This window comes from Leucoraja erinacea, chromosome 21 (genome assembly GCF_028641065.1).
Source record: "Leucoraja erinacea ecotype New England chromosome 21, Leri_hhj_1, whole genome shotgun sequence".
NCBI classification, from domain to species: domain Eukaryota; kingdom Metazoa; phylum Chordata; class Chondrichthyes; order Rajiformes; family Rajidae; genus Leucoraja; species Leucoraja erinaceus.
In genome coordinates this window covers 20,590,816-20,597,364 of record NC_073397.1, presented here as the reverse complement: position 1 = coordinate 20,597,364, position 6,549 = coordinate 20,590,816, and positions in this window count along the sequence as shown.

Sequence of the window (6,549 nt, the reverse complement as noted above, 5' to 3'; positions counted from 1 at the left end):
AAGGTATTCTCTGTGAAGCGAATACTTCAAAAATGAACCACAATCAGGCAAACCTATCAAATGGTTATTCTTATATAAAGTCTGTAGGGATCATTGTTGCTTGCTCTGTTATTTTTGAATGACTGCAGTGATAATCTGCTACGGTATCAAATCCACAAGAAGCAACTGCTGCAACTACGTCAATATTCCCAATATAAACACAATCAAGGAAAGCTTTGCAATTCTGACCTTCAATTAAAAAACACTCAAGTAACTGTCATGTTTGTTCTTTGCTGCAAAGTATTTAATAAAAAACTATTCATAGTTTTACAATCCCAGAGCTTGTTTCACAGGAGAATGCCAAATCACTCGTGACCTTCACTATTTTATTTTGTTTGGAGTGTGGGTCTACAATGATGACCATCCCTTTTAATGTATTAATACATAGAAGGCTGAAACAGCTCGATGATTGTTTAACTGTGATTGAGATGTAGAATGGCTCTCAGCAAACACGTTTACCCTTCTTTAGGGAGTGACTACTGACAGGAATATTTTTGATTGTTATGTCTTCATGTCTCCTGCATATTCATTCCAGGGGTTAATTTTAACTAAACCCATCAAACAGGCAACAGGACATTGGGTCACCTGAATGTTTCACACTTGCACACACACTTTTCCTTACTGCATTAGAAAGATAATCAGGTAATGTGTGAAACTACCAAATATCCCAAAGATGGGATAGCAGCACATTTGGAAAGTGGTGAAATCATTGGACAAAGTCAGCATGGATTTATGAAAGGTAAATCATGTCTGACAAATCTTATAGAATTTTTTGAGGATGTAACTAATAGAGTGGATAAGGGAGAACCAGTGGATGTGGTGTATCTAGACTTTCAGAAGGCTTTCGACAAGGTCCCACATAAGAGATTAGTATGCAAACTTAAAGCACACGGTATTGGGGGTTCAGTATTGATGTGGATAGAGAACTGGCTGGCAGACAGGAAGCAAAGAGTAGGAGTAAACGGTCCTTTTCAGAATGGCAGGCAGTGACTAGTGGGGTACCGCAAGGCTCAGTGCTGGGACCCCAGCTATTTACAATATATATTAATGATTTGGACGAGGGAATTGAATGCAACATCTCCAAGTTTGCGGATGACACGAAGCTGGGGGGCAGTGTTAGCTGTGAGGATGCTAGGAGGCTGCAAGATGACTTGGATAGGCTGGGTGAGTGGGCAAATGCATGGCAGATGCAGTATAATGTGGATAAATGTGGTGGCAAAAACAGGAAAGTAGACTATTATCTGAATGGTGGCCGATTAGGAAAAGGGGAAATGCAACGAGACCTGGGTGTCATGGTACATCAGTCATTGAAAGTAGGCATGCAGGTGCAGCAGGCAGTGAAGAAAGCAAATGGTATGTTAGCATTCATAGCAAAACGATTTGAGTATAGTTGTACAGTGTCTTGGTGAGACCATACCTGGAGTATTGCGTACAGTTTTGATCTCCTAATCTGAGGAAGGACGTTCTTGCCATAGAGGGAGTACAGAGAAGGTTCACCAGACTGATTCCTGGGATGTCCAGACTTTCATATGAAGAAAGACTGGATAGACTCGGCTTGTACTCGTTAGAATTTAGAAGATTGAGAGGGGATCTTATAGAAACGTACAAAATTCTTAAGGGGTTGGACAGGCTAGATGCAGGAAGATTGTTCCCGATGTTGGGGAAGTCCAGAACAAGGGGTCACAGTTTAATGATAAAGGGGAAATCTTGTAGGACCGAGATGAGAAAAACATTTTTCACACAGAGTAGCAATGTTACAAAATTTTGAGATTTAAAAAATCAAGTCTGCAATTTATCTCATCAGATAAAGCATAAAAATAAGTTTAATTTGACACCTAATTCACTTTCATATCTCAAGTAATAAAAAAGTTATGGCCATTTTCATACTCGGAAATTAGCATCTTGTTCCCTATCGATTTTCTATGGACATAACAAAAAAGCTGTGATCATGGACAGTCAAAAGCCCATAACCTTCTTAAAAATTAAGAGAACTGAATGAAATTTTCAGTTATCATAGATTGAACCATTCTGAAACAAATATAAAATAATCTTACTTGGATGACCTGAAATTAAAGCATATAATTAGTTAGTTACCCAATTGTAGCTAATTTCAAACTTCAATTACTAGATCTAAACATCTATCCATTTCTTAATAAATGATTAACATTTTTAAATAGCCTAAGTGTCCAAATAATATTCACAAATAATTCACAATAAAACATGATTTTTAAATCTCATTTACATCAAATTATAGGCCAAATGGAAGGAATTTAGTGTTCAATTGCTGTAAATTAAAGTCCATTTTAAATCGGCTTTCTAGTGGGATCCTGTGAACGCGCTGGTTTAGAACGTTCACATTGCGCTGGATTTGTGCCCTCAAATGCCCAGAAAAATACTGCGGGATATAAAGAGCCCAAAATGAGCTACTTGCTATAGAAAACTTTATATACAGGGTTCTTAAGAAGCCCCTTTTAATGTAAAAATAAGGTACATACCTTTAATTGTTTGCTTTATAAAACCCTGGGGCTGCGAGAGGTTGCGGGTTGAGAGAGTGATTTTTAAACTACTATAACTATTATACAAGGCCATAAAAACTAATAATACCTTTTGCGACGGGGTCTTTCAGCGATTTTCCGTTAATGATTTACTAGGCTGAACATTTTCGATTGCAACAGCCTAGTAAAAATCGCGTTTTAAACCCGCCCCCTCTAAACAGCGCCAAAATCGCACACACGGTCTGGGGCAGATTCTCAATGACGATTCAGGTAGGTTTTGTAACATACCTACACAGAGAGTGGTGAATCTCTGGAATTCGCTGCCACAGAATGTAGTTGAGGCCAGTTCATTGGCTATATTTAAGAGGGAGTTAGATGTGCCCCTTGTGGCTAAAGGGATCACGGGGTATGGAAAGAAGGCAGGTACAGGATACTGAGTTAGATGATTAGCCATGACCATATTGAATGGCAGGTGCAGGCTCGAAGGGCCGAATGGCCTACTCCTGCACCTAGTCTCTATGTTTCTATCCTGTTGTTCCCATTGTTGGCCCAGTAGAAACAGGCAAAAGCAACCAACAAAGGCAGCATGGTGGTGTAGTGGTAGAGTTGCTGCCTTACAGCGCCAGAGACCTGGGTTCAATCCGGACTATGGGTTCTTCTCTGTTCGGAGATTGTACATTCTCCCCGTAACCTACGTGGGCTGTCCCCGGGAGCTCTGGCATCCTCTAGGCGGTAGGCGGCGCGGCTCTGGCCACAGCGGCCTCTGCAGCCTGTCCGCGTTTTTAGTCTCTGTTTTTATGTTTTTTATTTTATGTTGGGGCTGTTGTGTGGGGGGGGGGGGGTCGTTTGAATCTCTCCCTGCATTGTAGACCCGACCTTTTTGGCCTCAGTAGAAACGAGGAGCGGCCTCCAAAAAGCAAGGTGCCACTCACACCGTCGCGGAGGCCGAGCATGGAGCGGTGGAGGAGCGTTGCCGCTAGTGGTAGAGTTGCTGCCTTGCAGCGCCAGAGACCCGGGGCTCCTTCAATCCGGACTATGGGTTCTTCTCTGTTCATGTTTGTACATTCTCCCATCCCTAACCTCGGGTGGAGCTGGGAGATCGTGTTCCGCTGTGCGTGCTCGCTGCTGCTGCACGGAGACTTCTCCCGCCCGAGTGAGCTGTCCCCGGGAGCTCTGGCATCCTCTCACATTCCTATTCCAAAGACATACAGGTCTGTAAGTCAATTGGCTTGGTAAAATTGTAAATTGTCCCCAGTGTGTGCAGGATATGTTAATGTGGGGATCGCTGGTTGGCGCTGACTCAGTTGACCGAAGGGTCTGTTTTCCCACTGTATCTCTTAACTAAACTAAACAAACCAACAATTTTATTACAGGATTACAGAATACTATTAGAGCTTAGTCTTAATTCCCCATTACTTTGAGTATATCTTGACTCACTTTTACCATCATCCATGACTCTTGATAAATTTGCTCTCAACAGTGAAAGGGTGAAACCAAGTGACTGGTTACCATAAAATGTTGATAATCTGGCATAGTCAGTACTTTGGCACAGATTTTCCAGACTGTTGAATGTTACTTCTATTAATTCCACAACATACTTCTATTTCACACCAGTGAACCAGGTAAATTCACAGTAGGGGAATCAGCGTACTGCGAATCGGATTGAAAAGCTGAACCAGATACTGAAAGAATAGAGTAAAAGCTTGTTTACAAACAAAAACGAGTAAAGCTTGCCTTTGAAAAAAGTCGTAAAGTACTGGAGTAACTCAGGGTCAGGCAGCATCTCTGGAGAACATGGATAGGTGACGATTCGGGACGGGAGCTGAAGAAGGATCCATGTTTTCCAGTGATGCTACCCGACTTGCTGATTTACTCCAGCACTTTGTGTCTTCTTATGGTGGAAGATCAGGATTTGTGAATAGTTTATTGTATACAAGGTATATCATGACTCTAGGACATAACAAAACACTTAACAGTTCATTGAATTTCAGCTGCAGAGGAGTGCAATCTGATTGCTCATAACACTATTCCACAGACAACTCTCGAGATAAATGACCAAATCACCTTTTAGTATTGTTCGTGAGAGAATATGTTGGATAAGATATTAGGAAATAGCCCTGTTCTTCCATTATATCAAGAGAATGTTTCTAGATCCATATGCAGTCAATGCTCCATCTGGAAATTGGGTTTTCAAGCAGTGAAGCATTGCACTGAAGCATGTGTTCCAAGTATTCCATAACCATCTTAACTTCTATCCACGTCTCCTCCATCCCGCAGTGGACAAAATACCTCCTTTAGCTTCCATGCCATTGAAAGGATGCATTTATGAACAGATTGGACCTAAAGTATTCTTTCCATAACTTTTAGTACAAAAGGTGGAAATATTTTCAATAACACACAGTGGTATAACCATATAACAAAATAACCATATAACATTTACAGCACGGAAACAGGCCATCTCGACCCTTCTAGTCCGTGCCGAATAATCTCCCCTAGTCCCATATACCTGCGCTCAGACCATAACCCTCCGTTCCCTTCCCATCCATATATATTAAGGTATTATAAATTCAAAACGTCTGCCATGATTTAAGAGTAAAATAGAGACAAAAATATAGCAGCAATTCTGTGAACTACAACTGTGCATCTGTGTATGGATGCCGACAAGACAGGAAATGAAAGCCACTCCGCACAAAAGGTTGTGAAGGCAAAGTGCTTTTTTACAAATTAAACACCATCTTATTAAATCATGAGCGGAATTAGTTATTTAGATATCTGAATCCAACAATTAGAATATTTCAGAAGTGGCTGGTATCAAACAGGCTGGGGATTCCAATTATCCTAACAATAAATGTCCATTTTGTGGGATGTGATGCTTGGATTAACCTTTAACAATAGCAGACTAATTTTGATGTTGCAGTAAAAGAGTTTACAAAAAAAAGACTCTATAGACTAATTGTTTCATAGAACCCTTGGGAACAATGATAGTTACTTCAATTAAACTGTAACTGAGCTACAAGGTCTTAATATTGCTGTGAATCATTTATAGTTATAGTTCCCTGTCAGCAGAAATTTAGATACCTTAAGCTGAACTGACACAAGTGAATTGGAGTTCAAAGCAAGAGGACCAAACATCTGTTGTGGAAAGAAAAGAACATGTGCCTACAAGTAGGTACCAACAGTTAGATAATTTTTTTTTAATTTAAATCACTTCTGCAAAACAAATTAATATGTAAACTTTATTGAAACGGTTCAGGACGTCACCATTTTTATTTGCAGAAAATCATCTTGATGGTTATTTGCTAGAGGCAGGAAACATGTTCCCGATATTGGGGGAGTCCAGAACCAGAGGCCACAGTTTAAGAATAAGGAATAAGCCATTTAGAACGGAGACGAGGAAACACTTTTTCTCACAGAGAGTGGTGAGTGTGGAATTCTCTGCCTCAGAGGGCGGTGGAAGCTTCTCTGGATGCTTTCAAGAGCTAGATAGGGCTCTTAAAAATAATGGAGTCAGGGGATATGGGGAGAAGGCAGGAACGGGGTACTGATTGGGGATGATCAGCCATGATCACATTAAATGGCGGTGCTGGCTCGAAGGGCCAAATGGCCTACTCCTGCACCTATTGTCTATTGTTATTTAAAAAGAAAGACAAAAATAAAATCAGTAATATGTTAGTTAATATGTCAGTAATTCAGTAGAACTTAATTGTCCAACAAAAACCAGTAAGAGGTAGGAGGAAGGTTAAGATTATAAGCAGTTAACACTATTGATGAGCAGTCCAGGCACAATGAAACACATCATAATTTTTGGTTCAACATGATGTACAACCAATACACCTTTACAAATCTCACAAATGATCAAGTAAAAAATTGAAAGTACCGATTACACCTATTTTGTCACAGCTGACCATTCACCACAGATAATTGAATGATAAAGCTTGCAGTTACCAAAATATATTGCCATTTACACAATGGATAAAAGGTTTTTCCTCAATGAATGGTGGAAAAGCAAGATATG